The sequence below is a fragment of the Xyrauchen texanus genome, chromosome 11 (genome assembly GCF_025860055.1).
Source record: "Xyrauchen texanus isolate HMW12.3.18 chromosome 11, RBS_HiC_50CHRs, whole genome shotgun sequence".
NCBI classification, from domain to species: Eukaryota; Metazoa; Chordata; class Actinopteri; order Cypriniformes; family Catostomidae; genus Xyrauchen; species Xyrauchen texanus.
In genome coordinates, this window is record NC_068286.1 from 47,683,300 (window position 1) to 47,701,153 (window position 17,854).

A 17,854-nucleotide genomic window follows, 5' to 3' on the forward strand; every position below is an offset into this window, starting at 1 on the left:
TTTCCAAAACCAGACAAGGATATATATCCTTAATATAATTGCCGACCTATTACCCTTTTGAATATTGATTATAAACGGATGGGTTAGGGCCAATGCTTGCATCACGAGAGAAGCATTGGAGAGTGCCTGCAAGTAAACAATTATAGTGAAAAGCACTTAAAGTGTCTTTAAAGTGACTTAAAGTCACACCCAAAGTGATCGTACTGCTTTATAAGACATACATTTAACCACTGGAGTCTTATGGATTATTTCTATGCTGCATGTATGTGCTTTTTGGAGCTTCAAAGTTCTGGTCACCATTCACTTGCATTGTATGGACCTACAGAGCTGAAATATTCTTCTAAAAATCTTCATTTGTGTTCTGCAGAAGAAAGAAAGTCACACACATCTGGGATGGCACAAGGGTGAGTAAATGAGATTTTGGGGTGAACTGCCCCTTTAAAAGTACAAACAAGAATCACAAATAAGGCCCATGTTTGTTTGTTTGTTTGTTTGTATATATGTTGCATTCTCTGGAATCTTCCGTCACCGTGACATATTCCTTGTGTAAGCATACTTGGCAATAAAGCAGTAATTGATCTAATAAATCTAATTCGGCTGTCTTCTGGTGGAGTTATGGCACTGTTTTCGTTCAGTTCTGGCTACAAGGATATGGACCAGATTTGGGCCATCATTCACATTCTGGCCTGGGCCGCATTTCAGCTGTTTAACTGGGCCAAAGAGGTGTGGGTGAAGCTTATGCGAATGTTCAAATGTTATAAAACTTTGGTCCCAAGCCATTTCTAGCAACAACTAAGCATTGTAGTTTCTAAATGTTTGCTTAATTTTGTCTAAAGCTGTTTTTGTTCTGTTTTGATTTATATAATTACAGCTGAATTTACGGTGGCTTGGAGGGCTGTCTGAAACCAGTGTCCTGACGAGGTGCCTTCATATTCAATCGTTACCTGAGAAGTCGTTGATTGACTGGCACGGAGGCATCAAGGCAACTGCTTTTGCTTTCGGATTCTGCCCATAATAACCAGAGCCCGTTTAGGACCTTGAGTTGAACCTCACGAATATGTTCATTTCAAGTAGTTAATTTTTAACACTTTGGTTTGGAATGACCCTAGAACATAACACAGTTGTTCTGGCTTCGAAGTGCCCATCAGTGTATTTATAATTGTCACAAAATGTATGTGGTGTTCTAAGAGCAGTGTGGCAGTTGTGTTGGCACAGCTTCACCACCAGTTTACCAGTAAATATATAATCAGGAATGGAATGGTGTGTTCACTAGAGGGCGCACCTGAGATGCACATCACCTCTCTGCAATACACAACCTGCGTTCCAACTGGATCTATCACCCTCCGAAGGGTAATTTCCTGGCTACGCCCATGCCAAAGGGCACTTTGAAGGGAGAACAATCATTAGAATCATGCTGTGAGATCACTTGAAACAGAATTTCCAATAAAAATGTGTTAATAAGTGAGTTTCGAAATGTCCTTATGTTTGAGCCCCTCACCTTTTAGACTTAAGGTAAGGGATCGTCTGAAAAGTCCACAAATGGTGGTAAAACGAGTTTTTTTCTATATTTGTTCAATAAGATAAACAATGTATGAATACAATCATAAAGACAAGTATGGGTGAAGGAGAAAAATAGACAAATTAAAAAAAATGAATAAACCATACAAAATGTATACATAATATAAAGAAGAAATAATTCAAATAAATATTTTTAAAATAAATTATGTTTTTTTTTTAGTTTTTTTTTTTAAGTCTTGGGTCTGGAAAGTTCTGTGGAGGATGTAGTTAGGATAGATATGAGATAGCAGGTTTAAGGGCCCGTTGTACAAAGGTGCCTCGGATTGTTCCTGGAAGGCAGCAGACGTCCTAACGTCGCCCCCGCATTGTACTTAACATATAGAACCTGTAATTCTGAGCAGCCTGCCAGGAACAACGCACGGCACCTTTCACCCATCGCTTAAAGGTCTCCACTGCAGCGCCGCCTCACACCCATAGAAATTGTAGAAACGGGCAAAAACAGCGATGACACAGCAGGAAGTTCTGAATAGGCGAGGCTTACCGGGCCGGAAGTTGTTTATAATTGAACAGGTCTTGACAAACTTTAAAAGAAACTGAATTGAAGAGGACAATTATTATTATTTTATCCTTTAATAATTATTATTAACCTTTTACGTGTGAAAATTATTCATATACGGGTTGCTGGAGAAAAACAAAGACGACGGTAACACGTGTTACATGTTACTTTTCTCAGCGCTTTGTAAGCTGGACCAATCACCATCGCTCGTAAATCCTGGAAACGTTTTTCATTGAATAATTTTATAGATATCGATGTGACGCGTTTTTATTTGTTTCTTTAATAACATCTTCCCCCCCAGTGAGATGAAAAAAAAACCGTCCTGATATTTCGATGAGGCTCTAAATGAGAATTTGTCTTTCTGAGCCAGCCAGTGCCCCCTTGAGGAATACTCTGTTGTGTTCCATTGGAAACAGTAACATGTGCCACCCAATGCCCGCACCCAATTGCCCGCACCTCACCTCAAACACTGCGGCATCCTGTAATCTGTCTCTCTCACACATCTCAGTGACTCTTTTATGAGCGTTTAATAACACGCGGATCTAGACGTCATTTCTCTTCATATTGTATGACCATCACTAAGGTAAGAAATCTCATAATTATCACTTGGTTGTTGTTAATGGCAGTGTTTTTGTTTTTTATTTTATTATCCCATGTCATTTAATTTTTTTGGCATGATATATGAGTCCTCAGAATAGCAGAGTGAGTTTGAGAAATACTGCAACATTTTTTGTTGTTGTTAAATTTTGTTATAATTGAATTGTAACCTTTATCCCATCACTATGTGGTCTTGCACAAGCTCATCTTTTATCTGATCAAAAAAATTACTTCGTGTTTTTTCAGTGCTGTAATAACAAATGTGTGAAATGGAGAATGTAATAAAGTAACTTTTCTTGTAAAGACTGATGGACTGCTCCAAATGTGAGTTGATGTCATGAATCATTCACCCCTGAAATCATCATTTAATCACCCTCATGCCATCCCAGATGTGTTTGACTTTATTTCTTCTGCAGAACACAAATGAAGACTTTTAGAAGAATGTTTAAGCTCTGTAGGTACAATGCAAGTGAATGGAACTTTGAAGCTCCAAAAAGCACATAAAAGCAGCATAAAAGTAATCAATAAAACTCTAGTGGTTTAATCCATGTCTTCAGAAGTGATATGACAGGTGTGGGTGAGAAACAGATCAATATCTAAGTCCTTTTTTACTATATATATATATATATATCTACAACACTATATATTATTATGTGAATGCATTGTATTTTACTGTGTTTTGATTTTATGTTCTGTGAAGCACTTTGTGCTAAATCGCTAAAAGGTGCCATAAAAATAAAGTTGTTATTATTATAAATATGCCATATAACTGCAAGATTTGTCTTGCATTATTTAGCTGTAGGCGAGGATTTGAGGGCTTGCTGTTTTACGGAGCCCTGCAGAATTATTCTGCATTTACTCTTAAAAATACTCACAACAAATAGCAAATATCATACATTGCATGTTATTTTCAGGCACGCAAACATCAGGACGAGTCAGCTTGCCCAAATGCATGACACGTTTCGTCTGGATGCCATGATGACTGTCATGCATGTGTTTAATTACTAAGTGGAGGTAATGGTATGTCTGGGTGACTGAATGAGACCAGATACATATAGAAAGACGGGTTAAGATGGTTGCCAGGTGTCAAAGTCCTCAGGGTGAGACATGTCAAATGGAGGTGTGGCTGTGTGCAAACAAGCCCCTGAGCCCTCGGCACGGCTACACCGAGTCTTTTCACTGTGGTCGTCTGTCTTTAAAAAAAGGTGAAAGTTGAATAAAATTGTGAGGGGGAAAGTCTATGGGCATCTGGTAAAATAGTGCTCACAATGCGCTAATGGGATGGGTCAAGTGCAATTTAATTCTGAGGTTTTTCTCTGTTTATTGTACCATTTATGTCCTATTATAAAGTCCATCCTCTGTTGAGCAGCAGTGATATCAACAAAGACAGGAGAAGTTGGTTGTGTAAAGTCATTCTGCATGCAATTAATTAGAAGAATAGAAATATATGCTTTGTGCTCTTGTGCATGAAGTCCGTCCTTGTTGAATGTCAGGCAAAGGCGTAGATTTAGGGATGGAAGGTGTGGACGTGTCCCGACCAACTTTTAGATATTTGCAAATGTCCCGACAAACATTTGGGCAATTTTACCACATAGTAAATACTTTAACTTTATAGTTTGTTTCTATTTTCATTTTAATGACTATTCAAGTTTCTGAGTTTCATTATTTATGTGTAAATTATTGCCTGACCGCTTCAGGATGCACCAATCACAGTCATTTGTGATTACATAATTAAAAACATATTTAAAAAATATATTTTTCTGGAGATTTCTCGAGCGGATTTCCATATCTTTGGTCCAACCCTTAAAATGATTAAAGATTATAGTGTAAAGATTTTCACTATAAGCATCATTTTGGTGTGCAAATGTTTTCCAAGTAAAAAACAAACCATCCTAATAATCCCAAAGGATTCTGTTTTTATAGCTGATGAGCACTCTCTTGAGAAACACACCTTAAATTTGGGGGCACGCTGGCTCAGTGGGTAGCACTGTCCCCTCACAGCGAGAAGGTCCCGGGGTCGAGTGGGTCCCCTCCGGGTGCTCCGGTTTCCCCCTCAGTCCTAAAGACATGCAGGTTAAGTGAATTGGAGACTCTAAATTGCCCCGTAGGTGTGAGAGTGGGGGTGGCATCAGGAAGGGCATTCGGTGTAAAACCTGTGCCAAGCCAAATATGCGGATCACGGATAGTCTGCTGTGGCGACCTCTAACGGGAGCAGCCGAAAAAAGAAGAAGGGGTGGATAACTGCACAGATAATTGATTTGGGATGGCAATATGATGGGAATTGGAAAGCAGAAAGTGGGGAAAAAATGTGAAGAGGTGTCAATTCTCCCCATAATCTTAAAATGTAATTTTGCATCAACATTTTAAATATGATCCTCCTTGCAACGGCCCTTCCAACTTTCAAACCAAACCTACACCCTTGATATCAGTCATATATGACAGTGACGCGCTCCGTTGATACTCACGGATAATGTGTTACTCTTCAGGATGTGGATGTAGGCTCCATTAGATTATAGATAATGTAAGTATTATTAATCAAGTTGATTTACTAACATAGTATTAACAGTCTTAATGCAATGACCTGTTTCTCAGGAGAAAGTCAATTGTGCTTTGTGCCACTTTATTAACATACAATAAACCCACAGTAACAGCTAAAGGATGGGCAAGGGGAGGCGAGAAACGGCTTGTCAGCATAAACAATATTTAATGCAAACTTAAACCAAAAGCATCAACATAAACACACACATGACGGACATGCCCGTAATTCTCTCTCTCTCTCGAACCATCGTCACCGGCCGCCTTTATCCCTCATCGGGCCGATTGGGGACCGGGCGCGCGATATTCCGACCTGGCCCCGCCCCCCTCCGCTCCACACCCACAGTTTGCATGTATACACCCACAGATAGTGCAAACTATTCCACCCACTGGCACGAAAATTGCGCCCGGGAAAATAGAGCCTATGTGACAAACTTCATACTACCCATAAACAGAACAGTATTTGGTGCATTATGCTTATTAAATGTTAAATTGTGAGATCAGTTCCCAAAATAAGGACCATGTAAGGCTAACTTAACCGTGTGCATGCTTCCTCTCTTGTCCTGCTTGTAGTTTTAGGGTGGAGCGGGTATGACTACAGGCCAGTAGACCTCTCATACGGTACATTCTTCGATTGTATTTTGGGATGGGTTATCCCCTCAACATTCCATAAATATTGACATACAGGTTTTCATGATGTACACGATAAGAAGGGCTTATTTGAGCTTTTCCCTTCTAGCTCGACGTGGAGTCATTCAGCAGCATCAGTTCGGCTAATGAAACACTATGTAGTGATCTTTTGCAGTATGATGTCATCATCAGTGGACCGTGTTTACCACATTCTTGGTCTTAATCTTAATTCAACATGTATTTACACACTATGCTGCAATAAATGTGATGTAGCGTTCTGAGCTCGGTACATGTCCCGTCCATGCCACATGAGAGGCAATCAGGAAACTAATTCAATAAGCTTTCGACACCTTCATTTGCATACTGACTTCAGTGTGTACTACATCCTTGTCATGTGTTTGTAAAGTCATATGGCTGCGTGCTGTTTCAAACACAGCGCAAGACATCTGCACATTTGCAAATCTGCTTTTGTTTATCTACAAATCTTTATTGTGTCCATTGCTTATTTTGACACCTGGTTTCATAGAATCACAGACTTTCATTTTTGCAAACGCGGTTTGTCACGTGTTTTATTATACGTAGAAATACATTATTTAGTTACATTATATTATCGGATAGATATTTAAGATTCAGTAACCCAACCTCTTTACTAAATGTAACCAATTATCAACCATATTGAACATGTAACAGGCAGGTACATTTAGTCCCAGTAATTTTGTGCACCTAACCACACCCCTATGCCCAGGGATGGACTGGGAAGAGAAATCGGCCTGGGATTTTACATAGAAACTGGCACAAATGGTTTTAGGGGGGAGTCTCTGTCCTCACGGCAAACGGTGTCACGGCACCATTTCGTGGGCCGTTCGGTGTAACGCGGCAGCTCATTTCAGCTTATCTCGGCCCGTTTCGCGACCGGCCCGGTTCTCCCAATGGCCCCAAAGTGTGTCGGCCCACCGGGAAAATGCCCGGTATGCCACATTACCAATCCAGCCCTACCTACGCCTAAATCTGACCAATTCTCAACTATACAAAAGACGTAATAAGAAGATACAAGTAAAAAAAATTAAGATGTTAAATGTACTTAAAATATATATGAAGCATTTTTGCGTCACGCTTAATAAGTAAATTCAACTTTATTTTATGTCATCGTTACTAGAAAGCATTTGTTAGACATACACAAATGTGTCAGTTCCTTCAACTTTATTTACATAATAAATCTTATGTCATACAAATAATATTTAACAACTAATAGCACATTTAACGTTAACATTAATACTATATTAATACTGTTTCTATTCATTTAATCGGCTCAGGGTAAAATAATGACTGTAATCATTAAACTTGAGTCCCTTGATTCACATCATTAAAGAAATCACGGTAACACTTTAGAATACTGTATCTTACTTAATGCATAACTAATAAGGAATTACTACACTCCCAAAATGAGTCATTACAGTGAATTTAGTAGTTTTGGCCTGTATGACACAACTGTTCCAGGTTGTAAGTATTTCCCTCATAATTATGTGGTAATTCTTTATTAATTACTCAGGGGTTCCCTGTATGTTCCCTTCCCCTCAGTCATTGCCTTACATACAGGAATCATTTACCCCAATGTAATGTGATATGTGCTGAGGAACACAAGAGACACACACACACTATACTGTATATAAATCATAAACCTACCTGAGGTAAGTTGGCTAGTCACAAAGCAATTGACCACACAGGCCAAAAATACTAAATTTGCTGTAATGACTCATTTTGGGAGTGTAGTAATTCCTTATTAGTTATGCATGAAGTAAGATACAGTATTCTAAGGTGTTACCGAAATCAGTAATCACCCTAATGGTGACTTTATATGAAATAACAGTGAAACAACGTCAGTTTTACTAGAGTTAAAATCTCAATGTGAAATGCCTCAAATCTGTTTATTCTGGCCAAACAAACATGCTTCATTTATTCAAGTACAGAACCTGTTTGAGTTAGTTCCACTTAAAACTTAAAAAAAAGAAGTTCACCTTATTTTGTGTTGTAAATATTAATGCAAATTATGTCCAGCTAAATATGTTCCAAGTATGTATGTTAGCAAGCGGACGCATTTATTTTCACAGGTTACGCTTGTTGAGCTTATCTTTCAGTGTACGGCCACTGGCTTATTAAAAAGAATCAAAAGCATTATAAAAGCATTCAAAATGACATTTTGTCAAGAGAGAGTATTGGCAAGACCCAAGATGAGGGCTGGATTTGTAATCTGGCATACCGGGCTTTTTCCCGGTGGGCCGACACACTTTGGGGCCGATCAGGGCCATCAGGAGAACCGAGCGGGCCGGTGTGGCCCCCCACCCGCTCAACAAGTTTAGGGCCAGTAGCCCTGCCCAAGATTCACTTCTTTTACTTGTGCACCCTTGAACACTTTTTACATTTTTATTTACATACAAAAAAAGCCTTTTCACGGCTTGTAGCAACCTGGTGAAAACACCATTTGAGTTTAACGTCACAGGTGTATCTGGTGTGAATGTGCCTGTACTGAAAGAGGAAGCTATAGTAAACACTCTTAATGTGAGATTAAAGTCTTTTAAACGGTGTTGACATCACATTAGATTATTCTAAACTCACAGAGAATCCACTGAGACTACATTCTCTTCTTCTATGGTGACCGCAGTAGTTTGCATATGCATGTGTCGATGGTGTCTCGGTTGTGCAGCACATCACATTCGCTGGCTGCTAAACTGTTTCCATCATTATTCGTTTTACGTCACAGTTACTGTAACCACTCTGAAAACAATTAAAGAGCCTTTCCCAGCATCCTCTCTCCTCTGCTCATTATACAGTTTGTGTATACAGTACCCTTCCTTCTATTAGACAATAAACATATTGATTTAGTTTTATGTTTCATGAGCTCTTCTAAATGCCGCAGATGAGCAGATGACTGTATTGTTTGCTATATTGCGCTCAGACTGAATAGTGTTCCTCATCTATATGAATGAACTTATCATGAATGGGCAATTATTGATTTAAACAAACGTTTTTTATGTGGATCTGTTTGGTTTCCAATGTCCATAATATCACAGCCAGCAATTTCGCAGAGGACAGACTTGTGCATTTCAGATGCACTCATTAAGCATGTTTAACATATAGAATACATCCCTATACTTTGCATTTGAATTCGACGTGCAAAGTACGCATTTAATGTAAATTCTATCAATTGAAATTAATAATTGCCAGTTGCAACAAACCCCTCGAAGCAATTAAAATTCTCTCATCAGATGTGTGTGACTTTCTTTCTTCTGCAGAACACAAATGAAGATATTTAGAAGAATATTTCAGCTCTGTAGGTCCATATAATGCAAGTGAATGGTGACCAGAACTTTGAAGCTCCAAAAAGCACATAAAGGCAGCATAAAAGTAATCCAAAAGACTCCAGTGGTTTAATCCATGTCTTCAGAAGTGATATGATAGGTGTGGATGAGAAACAGATCAAAGTTTAAGTCCTTATTTACTATAAATCTCCACTTTCACTTTCACATTCTTCTTGTGTTTTTGGTGATCCACATTTTTTTATGCATATCACCACCTACTGAGTAGGAAGGAGAATGTATAGTTAAAAAGGACTTAAATTCACCCTCATGCCATCCCAGATGTGTGTGACTTTCTTCTACAGAACACAAATTAAGATTTTTAGAACAATGTTTCAGCTCTGTAGGTTCATACAATGCAAGTAATAATATATAAGACTCCAGGGGTTTAATCCATGACTTCAGAAGTGATATGAAAGGTGTGGGTGAGAAAAAGACCAATATTTAAGTCCTTTTTTTACTATAAATCTCCACTTTCACTTTTACCAGCCATCCTATGCACATTCAAGAGAGGACTGAGTCTTCTTCTTCTGTTCTTTAGCGATTAGTATTCTTTGTGCATATCGCCACCTACTGGTCAGGCAGGTGAAAGAAAAAATAGGAATAAAGCAAAGGCAAAGAATAAATAAATAAATCAAATTTGCACAAAGGTCCAGGAGGTGATATGCACAAAGAATGCAAATCAGCAAAAACTGAAGAAGAACGTATGTGAATGTGCGTAGGAGGGCTGTTTGAAAGTAGATTTATTGTAAAAGGAAAAAAAATGACTTAAATATTGATCTGTTTATCATCCACATCTATCATATCACTTCTGAAGACATGGATTAAACCACTGGAGGCACATGGATTACTGTTATGCTGCATTTATGTGCTTTTTGGAGCTTCAAATTTCCATTATTAGTATTTTCTGCATTTTAGAATGATAGTAATGTCATCTAACTATGACGTAACAGAGATGGAAGTGTGCTCCTAAATAGCCGGTTGATGGAACTGTCGCTCGCCCAGTTGTGCCAGTGCCGCATTGTAACACTGTGTTACATTTGTTGGTCTTGTACATGTGTTTTGATGCAAACTTATTGGTTTTCAAGTGCATAATTGAACATTGTTGTGCTGATTTTAAACTCTTTGTCTAGGTAACATTATTTTGCTGGTTTAGATAGATGTGATTTGGTTAAAATTGTGAATGACTTATGATAAGAAAGTCAACATTTAAAGGAAAATGCGAATATCTATGTTTAAAAACTACATTTAAAAATGTATCCTACATGCAAAAATACAAATGTATCCTTTTTTTTAGTTGGCATGTGAAAATATCAGCAGGGCAATTTAAAATCTGATCTACTTGTCCAACCAGACCAGAAGTAGGAATCCTTTATCTCTTTATTTTCTCCCATTTTTCTCCCCAATGTGGAACGCCCAATTCCCAATGCGCTCTGAGTCCTCGTGCTGGCGTAGTGACTCACCTCAATCCGACTGGCGGAGGACGAATCTCAGTTGCCTCCGTGTCTGAGACCGTCAATCTGTGCATCTTATCACGTGACTTGTTGAGCGTTACCATGGAGACGTAGTGCCGAGAGTGAGAACCACATTATAGCGACCACGAGGAGGTTACCCCATGTGACTCTACCCTCCCTAGCAACCGGGCCAATTTGTTTACCCCATGTGACTCTAACCTCCCTAGCAACCGGGTCAATTTGGTTACCCCATGTGACTCTACCCTCCCTAGCAACCGGGCCAATTTGTTTACCCCATGTGACTCTAACCTCCCTAGCAACCGGGACAATTTGTTTACCCCATGTGACTCTAACCTCCCTAGCAACCGGGTCAATTTGGTTACCCCATGTGACTCTACCCTCCCTAGCAACCGGGACAATTTGGTTACCCCATGTGACTCTACCCTACTTAGCAACCAGGCCAATTTGGTTACCCCATGTGACTCTACCCTCCCTAGCAACCGGGACAATTTGGATATCCCATGTGACTCTACCCTCCCTAGCAACCGGGCCAATTTGGTTACCCCATGTGACTCTACCCTCCCTAGCAACCGGGTCAATTTGTTTACCCCATGTGACTCTAACCTCCCTAGCAACCGGGCCATTTAGGTTACCCCTTGTGACTCTACCCTCCCTAACAACCGGGTCAATTTGTTTACCCCATGTGACTCTAACCTCCCTAGCAACCGGGCCAATTTGGTTACCCCATGTGACTCTACCCTCCCTAGCAACCGGGTCAATTTGTTTACCCCATGTGACTCTAACCTCCCTAGCAACCGGGCCATTTTGGTTACCCCATGTGACTCTACCCTCCCTAACAACCGGGCCAATTTGGTTACCCCATGTGACTCTACCCTCCCTAGCAACCAGGTCAATTTGGTTACCCCATGTGACACTACCCTCCCTAGCAACCGGGCCAATTTGGTTGCTTAGGAGACCTGACTGGAGTCAGAAATCCTTAATCTTGAGCCCTGCACATGCATGCACACACACAAACACAATCTTGTAACTCCTCCCATATTTCAAACATCATTATTATCCATACATTTCCCTACCACGACAGGCTTTTTTCTGTAAGCAGGTAAACAGGTGAGCCTCAGAAGCCATTTTTCTCTACAAGGAGGAAAATTGTCATTCAAATATTATCTTTGAAAGTCAAATTGAACCTTTCCACTTTTAGAAACAATAAACGGGTGCAAACGAGTCACGTGTTTTAGATTCGGTACATTTTTAGTGTGTTGTTCTTTACGCAATAAATCAAACAAAACAAAACTCAGGCTCACCTTCTTGATTTCAGCAGATCAATCAGTGGTTTTTCCACAAAGCCCAAAAGTCATTCAAGTGTCTCAGTGATCCAGCACACTATTTGCAAAGCAAACCGCCAGTATGTGTGGGGTGGGCAAATGCAAAACCTGATTACACAAATTTGTACTAACTTGGAAATATTCACAGTTTCGTTTTTTGGCCTCATCCTAACCTAGTACTGAGCCCACAGAGCAATATTCAACAATGTGTAACCGCTTTAACGTTAATGTGTTCATAGATATTCACCTTCACATGAGATGCAAATATTATAAATATTGGTAAATTTAATATTTATTTAAAAACAATTCAAGAAATGACTCGAAAAGAAAGTTAAGTGTGCTTAAATATAAAAGATCTGCTTTAATATAAAAAAAAATAAACATTTACTTTTGCCATGTTTCCAAACCAGACCTCCTGTGCAATAGAGCTCACAGCGGACATTCATCAGCTCATCATCTCAGAGTCTTTCTACACATTTACAGACAATTAGTATAACAACAGACCATGCCCTAGCTGGATGCTTAAAGGCAATACATTTCCATAGTGTCAGTGTCCCGGCCATACGATTTGGTGAGGTATTAATGGCCCAGAAACCGAAACCAGGTGTTTTAATGCAAAATGCAAACCCCCCACCCTCCCGCCCTTTGGGATCAAACACCTTTTGACTGATTGCAGCTCTTTCCAAACTGAAAGAGCTTTTCCCCTGCTGTTGTTAGTCATCGGTATAATGTCTGTAATCTCGAGACATTATTCAGCTTCTGAGGCCTCCATGTCAAGCTGCTCTCTAATTGCTCTGATAACAGAGCCGGAACAATGAGGTTAATGGCAGTGAGAAAGCTCAGATGTTACTGCTTACTGAAGCCAGTCAGCAAAAAGAGGTATCTGTATCGATCATCTTATACCTTGTAGGTGTTCACTTTCAACTTCCAGCTCCATCCCTGTGCACAATCACCATCCAAGCCCATTTTGAGCTCATTTGATAGAAGTGGAACCGCTCTGATCTGTGGACCGGAGTGTGTTTACAGTCCATATTGAGCCAGTAATCCAATGCCGCCCCACCACTTTTACGACTCCCATTTCTCATTTCCAGTGTATTTGTGTTACCCTCTTATTTACAAGTCAAATAAGTTATAACATGTGCTAATGCTGACATGTGGGGTTCTTCAATGCATCAGTCTGAATATGCTGGTTCTGACTTATTTAGTATTGATTGGAGTGGTGGTGGTGTAGTGTTCTATGCACATAACTGGTAATCTGGTAATCAGGAGGTTGCTGGTTTGATCCCCACAGTCACCACCATTGTGTCCTCGAGTAAGACACTTAACTCCAGGTTGCTCCGGGGGGATTGTCCCTGTAATAAGTGCACATAACTGGTAATCTGGTAATCAGGAGGTTGCTGGTTTGATCCCCACAGTCACCACCATTGTGTCCTCGAGTAAGACACTTAACTCCAGGTTGCTCCGGGGGGATTGTCCCTGTAATAAGTGCTCTATAAGTCACTTTGGATAAAAGTGTCTGCCAAATGCATAAATGTAAATGTAAATGATTGCGAGCTGATGTGAGTGATGTTTCTGCTGGTGTGTTTGCAGGCTCAACAACCAGAACATATCAAAATAAATAGCTTCTACTCAGAAACATACATTTGTGAATATGCATAGCTGAAGTACAGCAGTACATGCATCAAGTTATATATATATATATATATATATATATATGTGTGTGCATTAATGACCTCAGCTATTAAATTAAGCACAAGTTGCCATTAGTCACTAAATCTTATTTGTGTGACACATCTCCAAGTAAATAAAGTTGAATGAACTGATTCCTTTGTCTATATCTAACAAATGTTTTCAAGTTCTGCAGACACAAAATGACCATCAAATGAATTTACAATCAAAAGAATCCTGATGCAGAAATGCTACATGTATAGAGTTTTAAGTGGTTTGTTTCGGCGATACATTGTTGCGTTTAGATCGTGCCGCAGCTGAGCTTTCCTTGACATGCAATCATGCTGGTGTGATTTCACCTCTGCTCAGTTCAAATGTCTGTCATGCAGCGGACACATCTTAATAAATATTACAAAGATCTAGTCTTTTCCTCAGCCCTACCCACTCCACTGTGCATTCTGCTGTAAGGCACCACCCATTTAGGGAGTGTGAACACATGATCTCTTACCTGTTTTGCTCACAGACACTGAACCTGCCACTGGCATTCTGTCTGCAGGCCAGCATTTTGACTCGTTGTATTCAGCCTCTTCCTTCCTTGTCCTCTTTTCTTTCTCTTCCATGAATTACACGAGAGATGATATTGGAAATGGATTTATAACGCTGCCTGTGGAAGTGGCAAACAGTGACCTCCCGTATTTTCTCCACTCATTTGTGTGTCTCTCTCTTTCTCTCAGGTGTTCGTGTGGTCAGCACAGACAGGGTGAGTAGTTTCCACAATGAGTGTAACTGTATTAATGTGATGCTGCTGGGTTTCACTGACTTGTTGCGTTCATGTCGGGCCAGAGGGGGTTCGCAGAGATGAAGGAAAAACAAAAATAGCCATATTATGCCAATGCATTGATTCACTCCCTACAACTAGTATTGTTATTATTTGAATTTCTAGGCTATACATTTATTAAAAATCCCTGAAAATCCTTTTGAAACTTAATTTAGACGTCATCTATTATCTGAACGACAACTTATTGATTAGAATGTGACAATAGTATTTTATTTTAATAAGTTCAATGCTGTGATCCGCATTCTGTCGGGACGAGTTCTTCCCTAAATGTATTAGTTATATTAGTTATTGTGCTTTTACGGTTAATATGCTATATGGCATTATTACCATGATTTCATATCTATTGTTACCTACTACCACACCCACACTGGCTAATCCATCACTCCGTTAATCATTACACCAGCCTTTGAAAGCAGAACAACTCAAACGTACGCAAATCCTGTCAAAGAAGGATTTTATAGTATGTGTAACAGTATTGAAGTTACATGATTTTAACTTGATTTCCTATGAAGGAGATTTGCTTTTGTAATGGAAGTGGGCATTAATTCATGTTCAAGTCTGTCTGATATATCAAATTACACTAAATGGGTAAGAGTTCTTACTCCCTTGCCCTCTGTTACCCAGTTCAAACTGTCTCTTGCTGCAGGAGACTCTAAAGCTTAAAGGGGTAGTTCACCCAAAAATGAAAATTCTCCCATCATTTATTCACCCTCATGCCATCCCTGATTCCAAATGAAGATGTTTAGAAGAATATTTCAGCTCTGTAGGTTCATACGATGCAAGTGAATGGTGACCAGAACTTTGCAGCTCCAAAAAGCACATAAAGGCAGCATAAAAGCAATCCAGTGGTTTAATCCATGTCTTCAGAAGTGATATGATAGTCACTTTATAATATGTGTCAGTTGATTGTAGATCTTTAGTTTCATGTTTCTCATCTCTAGACTTCTGATCTACGAGTGAATGACAAAAGTGACCCCATTTTCCCATGGTGTTAAGATGCGTTTTTGGTTTGGTGGAAACGGGGTCCAAAACAATCTGATTCTGATCAGCTCTCTGGAACCACTTTCGGAGGTAGTCAAAAACACGTGTGACCAAATCGCATTTGAGGTGTGAAACGCAATCCATCCTGAATGCGTCTGGACTTCACCGCTCACCTGTCAATCAAAACCAGAGTTTAAACATTGCCGGTTATGAGCGGGAATAAATCGAAGGGAATAAATGTCCGATCTGAACTTTTGCAAAAACTTCACGTATCTCCTACAGTGTGTCTGATATCAACATGCAGAGACACACAGACGCACACATCTGAAGCTCATTTAATACAGATACTCCAATAAAATATGGAGAATTGCGTTTGTGCTTAGATTAAATATCAGCTGCATCTGGGAGACATTTTTTCCATGCTTATTTTATCTTTACAAGAGTTTTTTGCAGTTTACTATCATGCAGTAACTCACTGACGTAGTGATTGATGGATGTCGTCATGCAATCAGAGACCCTCCCCTTGAAATCCGAATAGAAGCGGTCACAGGAGGCATGTTGTCGGATCACCGAAAACGCATATTAATACCAGGTGGAAACAGGGTCAGTGGCGCACAGTAGCCATTTTTCCACAATCGGGTCAGTGTGAGCCATGGCCATAAACAGGTCAGTCAGGGCCAATAGCCTCAAACCACGAGCCGCGTGACCAAAATCACTCCGCGATCCCACCATTGGGCCAAAAGCCCTAAACACCGCTGTAAAATAGCTCAAGGATGGGCAAGGAGGAGGCGAGAACCGGCTTGTCAATATAAATGATAATTTAATGAAAACTTAAACCAAAACACATAAACAAACACACACGACGGACATGCCCATAATTCTCTCTCTCTCGAACCATCGTCACCGGCCGCCTTTATCCCTTGCGCGCCTCATCAGGCCGATTGGGGACCGGGCGCTGATATTCTGATCGGCCGCGCCCCCTCCGCTCCACACTCCTCCCGGCGTTATCTCAGGCCGGGTGCCACCGGCATGACGTACACCCCCTATCCCTGGGGCGGGGTGTATCTTGCGTCCGCGTGGTCATCCCGCCTTCCTCACCCTGGGAGGAGAGGAGGGAGAAAAAAACAAACAAACAACAAAATAGGCGAGGGAAAAGGCCAACACGGTGCGAAAGGGAGAGAGAGAGGAGAGAGAAAAACTCACTCACCGGTTCTCCGATGTACCGTCGCGTGGTCCTCGAACACTCCTCCACACTCAGGCGGACGACAGCCGCTCCAACCCCGGGCAAACCGGTGACACCTTCGACCCCCAGCGGGCAGAATGCGCCTCCGCTTTTCTGGCGGCAAATGGGGACACTCCTCCGCCCCTGGCAGCGGCTCTACCGCTCCGGGCGGTCGGAGAGATTATTCCCTCCTCCCCTCGCGGACGGCGGTCTCCCTCGACCCCTCCGTGTCTCGGGTACGGCAGGGCACTCCTCCGCCCCCGGCAGCGGCTCCCTCGCTCCAGGCAGTCGGGTTATCCAGTCCCCATTTGCCCCGCGGACGACGGCCGTTCCCCGCATCCGGGCGGTCGGGCTACTCCGTCACCCGGAAGATGGCAGCGGCGCTCCCCAGGGTGGACGGCAGTGTCGAGGACTCTGCGACGGGCATCCCTCCTCCCTCCCGGCTTTCGGCACCAATGTAAAATAGCTCAAGGATGGGCAAGGAGGAGGCGAGAACCGGCTTGTCAATATAAATGATAATTTAATGAAAACTTAAACCAAAACACATAAACAAACACACACGACGGACATGCCCATAATTCTCTCTCTCTCTCGAACCATCGTCACCGGCCGCCTTTATCCCTCGCGCGCCTCATCAGGCCGATTGGGGACCGGGCGCGCGATATTCTGATCGGCCGCGCCCCCCCTCCGCTCCACAACCGCCTTTAATACGCCGCTCTGGTGCAAACGTCACACACCCCTGCCCATTTCACAAGCCAAAACAAACACGTTATCTAGAACATCTAGTTTATATTTTATGGAAACGTTAGCGAGCTAGCAAGATCATTTAACGTTGATAACTCACGACTTTAACTGCCGTGGTCTCTCCGATCAATGAGTCAAAGTTCCTCGATTACAAGATATTAAAGCTTGTTTAACAAACGTGTTTCTTGCAGAGACAGGTGTACAAAACATGGTGAATTCAATTTAATTTTGATGATCTAGCGAAGCATCTTTGTTTATCGAACCCCTGTTATACTAACGGGAGTGTTGCAGTTTTAGTTGTTTAAACGTCATTTTCCAAGCATCTGGCAATGGAATTCCTTTATGGTCAGTTCGGAGAATTCAAGTAGGAATATCCCACATCCGACTTGAGCACGAGTGTCTCGATAAACTCCAC

At 41.1% G+C, this 17,854-nt stretch overlaps 1 protein-coding gene across 1 annotated transcript in view; it reads left to right on the top strand.

Moving 5' to 3' along the window:
- The first annotated feature begins 2,521 nt into the window (after positions 1–2,521).
- Positions 2,522–17,854, top strand: part of coro2aa (coronin 2Aa) — a 40,168-nt gene continuing 24,835 nt past the window's right edge. Inside the window, exons 1-2 of the mRNA XM_052137306.1 lie at positions 2,522–2,657; positions 14,389–14,414. The gene's annotated coding sequence lies outside the window, so the exon portion shown is untranslated. The remainder of the gene's footprint in view (positions 2,658–14,388; positions 14,415–17,854) is intronic.